The following is a 9,020-nucleotide window of genomic DNA, read 5'->3' on the forward strand; positions in this document are numbered from 1 at the left end:
GGGGGAGGGGATGGGAACCAATCACTTCATTTAACAGATGCTAATCAAGGCTAGTTATAATCAACACATTGATAGAAAATGCATAACTTACATTCTGTGGAGTGATAGAAAAACTTCCTAGAAATGTAATTTTAGATTAGCTTCCAAATCTCATCTCTTGATAGAAAACAAATCTTCATGAAATAAATTGGATTTAAGAAACCAAATTTTACAAACAGAAGATGACTAGCATCCCAAAGGCAACAATAAAGGCTTTTTAGCATTGGTTAGAGGTAAATTTCTTTAAAAAGTCAAAGTTCATGCACTTTCAGAATATTAATTAGCAATAATTTCTTGGGTCATTCAGTGCTGGCACAAGATTTGGAATCTCAACCATTTTGTTTCAGTTGAGAGTAGGAATCAAGTGGAGTGACTGGAAATCACTGCAAACTCTTGTGGTCTGTGCCTAGTTAGTTTGAGAGAGCCTTGTTCAGGGCCATAATCCTGGAAGAGGAGTTTGACCTCTAGATCCAGGACTAGATCCAGTGCTGGACATAAGCTCTTTGCTTGGGAAAATGTCTACAGTCTGACCAGGAAAGATAATTGTCTCTAAAATAAGAAAAACAGAACAGTAAACTTTTATTTAAGGGTCACCACAGAGAACATTGTGTTCACTTCATAAATGGATAGATGTAGCACCTGCAGCAACTTCATTACATTTTAGATGAGGTGCTTTCACCAAGTTAAAGTTCCTAAAGTATGAGTATTAAGAAATTGTAATGCAGTTTTTGGGGGGAGGGGAATAGCAAAATATTTTAAGTTTATTGTATATTGATAATGAGGATTTTAGGCTGTACAGAGGAACAGTCCAAAGAGAAAAATCATGTTGTTAGAAACTAATACTGTGGTAAGTATCCATTACTTCTCATTCTTCAAAGAATTCAGGCATTCCTTGTGAATACCAACCTATTTTTGGTGACTTTAGCTAATTTCAAAGACAAAATTACTTATTAGAATCTTTAGCACAAACCTATTTTTATGTATATAATTAAAATACCTTTAAGTAGTTTACAAGCGGGGGGGTTTCAATGGCTGTGTACAGCTTCTAGGATATTTAAAAGGATGTGAAAGGGAACATGAAGACAAGTCTTGAGATAGCAGTAGGTCTTGTATAGTTTTGTTCATTTAAGTGGTACTTGTTATAAGCACTTGTTCCTTGCTTTTTCCTGTAAGTCTGAGCCTAATTCCAGGCTATTTCCTGGGAATCTGAATAAGACTGGAGCAGAGATCTATGTATTCTGGACTGCTAGTTGGGAATTCACATGGGCTTAGATTCCAAAGCTCAGTCATCTCTTTGGTTTCACTCTCAGGCTGGTGTACTGTGCAGTCTATGGTAAAGAAAGCCTGCGGGTAAAGTCTCATCTGTAACTCCTGAGATAACTCAAGAGAACCTTAGAGAACACACTATCTGTTCTGAGATGATGTAGAGCCAGCTTTTCCTCTATAGGCCTCCTAAGAGCTGGACTGGGGTTGTGGGGGTACAGCATGTACTCAGGATTTTGCTTCTGGGAAAGAAATGGCCTTTAGTGCCAAAGCCTTTTCTTTATATTGCCTTAGAGGTAGTAGCAGTCCTGCCTCCTCGATTTTACAGTAACCTGTTTCTATGCTGGCACTCAAAATGCACAATCTGGACTTTGACTTAGAAGGGCAATACCAGTAACTGGCACAATTGGGTGATGTAATGGTGGTGGTAGAGGCGTTCAGAAGCCTGGCAGATTTTCTTCCCTGGTGTTTTTCTGGTCTTTAGAGTTGAACATATTTGTTTATCTCCCAAGTCTCTCATCCAGTTACTGTGGTACATTTAAGGTCATGAGGAAAAACAGTGGCAACTTCCCAAAGAAAACACATGCGTCTGAGTTGGGGATGTGTGGGTCATGGGGGGCTCTAGGCTCCCCACCCTATGCCAGCCATTGTACGAAACAGAATTAGCAGCCTGTTCTACCAGGAAACAATGGGCCCCAGGAATCTGATTTCTATAGCTCTTTGGCATTTCTCTTCTCCTGTGCCAGACATTTGCGGGGGGGGGGGGGAATCAAAGGAGAAAAATGTTTATTTGTTTTAAGCCTTGCTCACTAATCCACTTATGCCATTTACATTAGTTAAACAACCTTTCTGTGTAAACACCATTAATTATATAGTATAAGAGCCAAATAAAAATGCTAAAAACTAAAAGTAATTGTAGAATAAATTAGTATAGCTTGAGTGCCCATACATTATAAAGGGACTGTAGACTTTAACAGAGGTGGATGTGTGATTTTTCTATTGTTTAAGCTACTAGAATGGAACCAGCAGAAATGACATTTTACAGATGGATACCAAAGCCGTTAAAGTTTAAAGCCATATCAGCAGTGAAATTACAGTTTTCATAGAGGTCTTGATTCCCACCTCTTTCTTCATCTATCTCAAGAAGACTGGGGCAGGGAGGGGGATGGGTGGGCAAGGGGGAGAGCCAGACAGGGTTTCAATGTCCTGTAGATTTCAACCAAAAGGTTTTTTTTTGGAGCAAGACTATCATCTACTAGTGCGTAGCCTCCAACCTTTTTAGGTTTGTAGTAACAGAAGATTGCTTATGTCTGTATTAAAAGAAATGAATCAACATTCAATCTACCAGGCAAAACAAGGAAGGCAGGAAGTAAAGTTGTTGAAGGAACATGACATAGGAGATCCCAGTAAGAACAACAGTATTCATCCTTTGTAGTATTTCCAGAGTTCCATAAATATTAATTTATTTGATCTTTCACAATTCTATAATAAGATAGATGGAGCACATATTTCTTTTTACAACCCCATTTTACAGAGAAAGAAATTGAAGCTTAGAGAAGGAAGCCACATTGAAGCAATTCTTAATTCTTCTCTGCATTTTTTTCCCTACTACCTCATTCATGTTTCTTTTCAAATGTGAATGAAAAGAAGTATGGTTTAGTTCACAGCAATATTCTGTGCTGCATAGAATCTTTTAAGAATATCAAGGCACATCTACATCATTTCCTCGGGGAAAGTTTTGTTTTACCTAAGGAGGCAGGAAATGGATTTGAAATGGGAACAGTTTTTCATTCTTTGGAATAAGCCCATCTGTTATGTTCACTAAGACTGGATCATGGAACAGCATAGATTTCTCACAGCAGGAGGAGAATAGAGAAGAGTAAAAGACATCTTTCCATTCCCTAGTGTAGATCCATACCATCCAGGGATCCCTGCTCAGACAAATAGACAGGCAGCTATCAGTCAGGGAAAATGATACTGCTGTCTGCAAACACCCCAAAAGACCATATAGCCTTCCATAAAGTTGAGATTTAACACTTAATTGTTTAGAAGAATTTTAAGGGAAAAATTTTTGTTATCTGTCTATCTATCTAGAATAATACTGACAGACTACTCTGTGTCAGTACTAAGAACTATAACTCCAGTGTTGAAATAAACACATGACTCTAACATAGAATTTACAGAGTAAGGCAGATTAATGTTAATTAAATGATCACATCAGTAAGTATTGATTGTTGAGCATGGTGATGCCTGCCTGAAATCTTAGCACCAGGGGAGGCCGAGTCAGGAGGGTAGAGAGTTTGAGCCTACCTGGGCTACATAATGAAACTCTGTCTCAAATGAATGAAAACAAAGCAAAACAAAAGAAGAATATTTAATGTTCAAGTTCTTATCGAGTGCTAATAAGGCCAGTAGATAGTTAATTGGAAAATGTAAAGAAGAAATCATATTTATCTATAAATTGTTTTATTTTGTCTATAAAGAAACATTCTCTTCTTAAATTTGATGGAGCAAAGATGCTTTGTTTGAGGACTGGTCCAATAACTGAAGCTTTATGTCATCTTCCTTGTACAAAACTTACCCCAAATGATATGATATGAATATTATGTATAATTTTCAGTTATCTTATTTTTATTACCCATTTATTGATTATCATATGTATTTGATATTATGTGTGCATTATGTAACATCTGTTACAACTTCTTGGTATTCATTTTGCTCATTCAAAGGAGTTACAGCATTGGAATCCTCCCCTATACGTACAGTACTTTAGTTAGTCTATTTGTGTATCTATGCGGATGACCTGTATATGGTTACATATATATAATTTAGACCTAATTCCACATATGAGAGAAAACATGAGTCCTTTGTCTCTCTGAGCCAGTTTAAGCTACTTTAGAGGGAGGGTTTGAAGACACTGGTGAAACATTTGAATTTCCCCCTGATCTTTTACACTTGTGTTGCCTGCAACTAATTAAAGAACAATTACTGAACTCCTTCCTTTCCCCAGCCTTTTCAGATCATTCCAAAGCACTTTGAACTTAGCTTTCATAGGAATAGCAGCTTTCTTTTTATGTTCATATTTGAACAGTTTAGATGCTATTTAATTAAACTTGTAATTATAGTAATCAAGGACAATAGCCACAAACAGGTTTAGGAACCAAAGCAACCTACTTCTAGTAAGTATGGAACCAGCTTGTGGGAGGAGAAGGCAAGAGGAGACGAGGTGGCCAAAGCCACAAGCATTTATGGAGCTCTGGGCAATCCATCAGCCCATCTTACAAAGGCATTTGAAAGCATCAGTTTGAGTCCCTAAGGAGCTCAATTAAAAGAGCTTCTATTGTCATTAAAAATGAATAAACATTTTGAAAGAAAAGCAGTGGTTCATAAAGGTCTATAGTAGAGAACGATGACTCTGCCCTAGGAAGTCAGGAAAGGCCCTCAGAGGTCGTCCTGCTGAGAAGGTGAGATCAGAAGGTTAGTGTGAACTCTCAGGAGTAGAGAGACCCAGGGCTGTAGGCGGCAGGAGCCCCGTGCCAATGGTGTGAGGAGCAAGTGTTGAAAAAGAGAAACAGAAAGAAGCTGGTGCAGCAAGCAGGGGAGGTGGGAAGGACCAAGATGAGATAGAGGAGAAGTTGAGCTTTTACAATTGCCAGCCAGCTTAGCTTTAAAGCTGTGACACATATGGCCATCTTCAACCCATCTTCAACCCCTTTTGGGAGCTACTAATGCATGTTAACCAAACTGTTTATCTCATCAAGCAACAACAGCCAATTTGTAAAGATCAGACCTTCAAACCTAATTTGGGGACTTGTCTTTCCCTCGTAATCTAAATGTATCATAAGTTAGTAGAGCAGAGTGTGTGGGGGGGAACCTTAACCTTGTCTTAGGAGGAACTGACCTCAGTTATGAATTTACATTCATCATCAGCTTGTGGATCAGAGATGAGGATCTCTGGGTAAGTGTCAAGACAGCAAAAGGGATGCTAAATGTCTCTGATGAAAAAAAGATGAGAAGAGAGAGAAGGAGATGGGCTGTTGTGATTAATTGACTGGAACTGCCCTAACAAAGCAGCACCAACTGGGTGGTTTCATAGAGTAGAAATTTATTTTCTGTTTTGGAGGTGAGAACTTTGAAACGGAAGCATCAGCAGGGCCAGACTCCGGGTAGAATCTTCCCTTGGCTCTCCTGGCTCATGCCAGAGGCTGGTCATCCTGGTGGTCCTTGGTTTGCAGTTCATGCAAGAAACTCTGCCTCTGTTCTCATGTGACATCTCCCATGCACTTGTGGCTTTTTCTTATAGTCAGATTAGATCAGTGTTCGCCCGAATGACTTTATCTTCTTTATATTTGCAAAGTCCCTATTTCTAAACAAAATCATAGTCACATATTTGAGATGGAAAGTCAGGACTTCCATATACCTGGTAGAGGGAAAGAATTCAATCTTTAACCACTGTGAAAAGAGAGATGAGGGAAGGATCAAAAAAGTTGTGGGAGGTTAAACTGCTTGGGTGGTAACCAGTAAGAACTTGCCAGTGGTAAGATGGCTCAAAGAACTAATAAAAAGTTTTTAAAGTGCTTTTAAAATGACCATCTGTATGACGCCTTCCATTGTACCTTCTCAGTCACACATGTTCACTCGTATTGTGGTGGGAAAGTTAAGGGGGTAAGTAGAATCGTCGAGTTCAGGGTCCCTAGCACAAAAAGTGTAACTAAGGGAACCTCCAGATAGCACTTCATTAGAGACTGGAAAGCTAAATAGAAGAGAATTCTAGCAACACTGGAGGCTGAGATCTGAGGATCACAGTCAAAGCTAGCTTGGACTGGCTGAAAGTCCATGAGACTCTTATCTTCAGCTAATGGCCAAAAAACCAGAGAGGACCAGTAGCTGAAGTTGTAGAGCACAAGCCTTGAGAGAAAAGGCAGGCAGATCGTGAGTTCGAGTCTCAGTACTGGCATGCACACACAGAAAAGATTATCTTGAATTGATGACAGCTTCTCATTCCCATATATTCATGTGCATGGTGGCTCTGGCCCATTTCAAGCATGGGCCTTGACACCCTCTTCTCATCCTTCTGCACTGGGAGGAGGATTTCAAGCATGATATTAAAAAAAAAAGAAAACCTCCCTTCATGTGGCACTGTCAGCCTTTTTAGGGTTAAATATAAGATTTTAGCTGAAATAGAAATGTATTTGAGTTATTTTAAAAACAAACAAAAATCTTCTGTCTCCCTTGCCCTGCCATTTTCTTGGTATAAAATTTACAAAGAGGCATGACTTTCACGGTCGGCAAAAGCTCTCTGCTGTTCAGTTTTCATTTCTTGTTGGTCTCCCTTCTTCCTTCATGATAGACATAGTAGCTCTTCCACGCCTTCCACTCCGGTGGGCAGCCCAGCTTACACACACACAATGATTTCCTATGGTGATCCAGACATTGGCGTTCAGCCATTGCTCTCAGGCATCAAGTCTGAGTTGTATTCACCCTTGAAGCCTGAAGAGAAGACCGTCTTAACAAAGGTTCATGTCCCCAAATGAAATAGCCTGAAAAGTCAGGGGGAAACACATCATCTCCATGAGCTACAATTTACACTACAGTGTTTCTACTCATTTCTGTGCTTCATTTACGCTGGCATTTAACACAAATGTGATTTTAAAGCACATAAAAGCCTTCTCAAAACCTAAGTAACTGAAAAAACAGTTAGCATAATTAATAAAGCAGGTTTTTTTCCTCTTTGAAAACAGCTCAAGGAAAATGAGCAAATTTGTAGTCAGCAAATATATTATTTGTGGCTAATATATCATGTCTTTATGGGAATTTATACTGCAGATTTTAGTGCTTCATGAGTCCTGAGTCTGCTCACAAAAATGGAAGCAAAATTTGGGACAATTACCTAGACAATGTGAACTGTGTTTGGACATTTTGCAAGAACCTTAGAGTCTTCCTCCCATTTTGTGAGTCTTGCACAGATAATTATTTAGAATACATGGGTAATGCTCTTCCTTACCCCTGATGGAACTGGCAGAGCTAGCCTTTCTCTGCATTACATTAGACAATTCTTGAATCCCTGCTGAGAGAAGACCAGTTTTTATTTGTTTGTTTGTTTGGTCATGGGGCTTGAACTCAGGGCTTGGATGCTATCCTTGAGCTTTTTTAACTCAAGACTAGTGCTCTACACATTGAGTCACAGTATTGCTTCTGGGCTTCTGGTAGTTAATTGGAGATGAGAGTATCACAGACTTTCCTTCCCCGGGCTGGCTTTGAACTGTGATTCTCAGATCTCAGCCTCCTGAGTAGCTAGGATTACAGGCGTGAGCCACCAGTGCCTGGTCAAGCCCAGTTCTTTTTAGGAACCTCATGTTCACTATTCCTTGGGCTTTGAAGACCAGTAAATTTTTTTCTTTTTTTTTAAATTTAATTTTATTGTAAAGGTGATGTATAGAGGGGTTATAAGTACACATGTAAAGTAAGGAGTATATTTCTTGTCCAACACTGTTACCCCCTTGTTTTTCTCACACCTCTCCTCTCCAACTTCTTTCCCCCCCCCCCCGCCCCCTGCATGCTCCCTCCCTCCTGCTACAAGTAGTAGAGTTCATTTCCAACATAGTGTCTTGGCTGTTGCATTGGTTTGCCCTTTGTCCTTTGTCTCACTGTTTTGTTGTTCTCCTTCCTTTCCCCAGATCAGATGAGTGTATATACAAGACACAGGGTCCCAAAATAAAAAAAGTAACAACAGTGGGTAAACCAAAGGAAAAAAATAAAGAAAAAAGAAATAACTTCACACAGTACATTAAAAACAACAACAACAAAGAAAAAAACCTCTTGTTTCCATATCTTGGAATTCATTTTGATCATCATCATTTTATATGGTCATATGTACATAGCTACTGAGCTATTGTGATCCTCTGCTAGGACTATCCTAGAATATACTAATCATTACATATGAGGAAAACCGTGGAGCCTATGTTTCTTTGGGTCTGGCTTACTTCACGTAATATGATTTTTTCCAAGTCTTTCCATTTCCTTATGAATGGTGTGGTGCATAGAAGTCTATTGTGTATATATACCACAGTTTCTTGATTCATTCATCTACTGAGGGGCATCCGAACTGGTTCCATATCTTGGCTATGAGAAATAATGCTGCAATGAGCATAGTTGTACCCGTGGCTTTAGTGTGGTGTTGTTTGTGATGATTTGGGTAAATGCTCAGGAGCAGGATTGCTGGGTCTCTGGGTAGTTCTACATTTAGTCTTTTCAGGAACCTCCATATTGCTTTCCAGAGTGGTTGAACCATCAACAGTGTAGTAGTGTTCCCTTTTGGCTACATCCCCACCAGCATCTACTATTATTTGTTTTCTTGATATTGGCCATTCAAACTGAGGTGAGGTAGAATCTTAATGTGGTTTTGATTTGCATAGTAAATCTTTTTCTTGAGCCAAGTCATACCTGCACAACTCCTGCATGCAAAGAGAAGAGATCCTCCATAGGGAAGGCACTCAAGCCAGAGCCAGAGCTCCTGGAGGGATGAATCTGAGAAGTCCTCATCAACCTGTAGCCTACATCACAAGCTAGGGTCTCTCACTATGGTTCCTTCCCATTGTTCCTGCAATCACCATCTTCAGTCCTCACAACCACCCTTCAAAGACAGTTATTTTGCCAATGCAGAAGGTGCCAGGCTTCTACGATAACCATGTTTTATCCACTTCATAAGATTAAGACCT

This window comes from Dipodomys merriami, unplaced genomic scaffold, assembly GCF_024711535.1.
Source record: "Dipodomys merriami isolate MVZ:Mamm:240054 unplaced genomic scaffold, mDipMer1.0.p SCAF_72, whole genome shotgun sequence".
Taxonomy (NCBI): domain Eukaryota; kingdom Metazoa; phylum Chordata; class Mammalia; order Rodentia; family Heteromyidae; genus Dipodomys; species Dipodomys merriami.